The sequence below is a fragment of the Octopus bimaculoides genome, chromosome 14 (genome assembly GCF_001194135.2).
Source record: "Octopus bimaculoides isolate UCB-OBI-ISO-001 chromosome 14, ASM119413v2, whole genome shotgun sequence".
NCBI lineage: Eukaryota > Metazoa > Mollusca > Cephalopoda > Octopoda > Octopodidae > Octopus > Octopus bimaculoides.
Genome location: NC_068994.1, coordinates 49,047,822 through 49,048,928, shown reverse-complemented (window position 1 = coordinate 49,048,928; position 1,107 = coordinate 49,047,822).

Here is a 1,107-nt window from a genome sequence, read left to right as displayed (position 1 = left end):
AGGAGGAGGAGGAGGAGGTGGAGGAAGAAGAAGAGGAGGAAAAGGAGCATCAGCATCATTATGAACATCATTAAATATTATCAGTGAATAGTTAACTTGATTCCTATCTCAAGAAGTTCCAGCATTCACTCGCTAAACAGCGACCGTTTTTGGAATTAAATTTTATTTTTTTGCTCTACACACGCACATACGAAAGCAAACACGCATACACATGCGCGCGCATGTAAAATCAAACTTACATACACACACACATACACACATGCACATTCGCACATACATACACACACACTCACATTCACTCGTACACGCAGGCACACACACACACATTCATGCGCGTGCTCGCAATCTCTTCTGCTTTATACATTCAATTTCAGGAGAAATTCAAAGAGGAATTAAATGTCCTACAACACCACCATATCTAACCAACAACAACAACTATTACAGCAATAACAACAACAACAACAACAACAACAACAACAACAACAGCTACCACTACAGCAACAACAACAACAGCTACAGCTTATACTAAACAACCTCAGAAACAAGATAGCCACTACCAGTAGCATCACCAACGATCATGTCATCGCTTGCGATAATTTACTTTATCCACCTAACCACCGTCGTCTCAATCTAGCGTTCTCTCAACCAATATACAGAGCGATTACAATATGGCTGCCTCGAACGCCGCCACTCTCTACCAAAATCACAATCATTACCATCACCATTCATCACTATCACCAGCGCTAATACACTGTTTCACCACGACAACCGTTTTTCTTTGATCCAGCCGTTGCCGTCACCAGTATATAGCTCTTCATTTTCATTTATTTATTCATTTTTATTTCATACAAGTACGCCATATACATCGTAATATCTTCTATCCAATACTTTGTACAATATGGCCGCCGGCACCATCTGTAAAACCAATCTTCAAACGTGAATATAAAAAGCACACACACTATAAGATATTTTGCATCAATTACAGACATACATATATACATACATATATATATATATATATTTATGTGTATGTATATATGAATGTATATATGTATATGTATGCTTACATATACGTATATATGTACGTATATATATATATATATATAT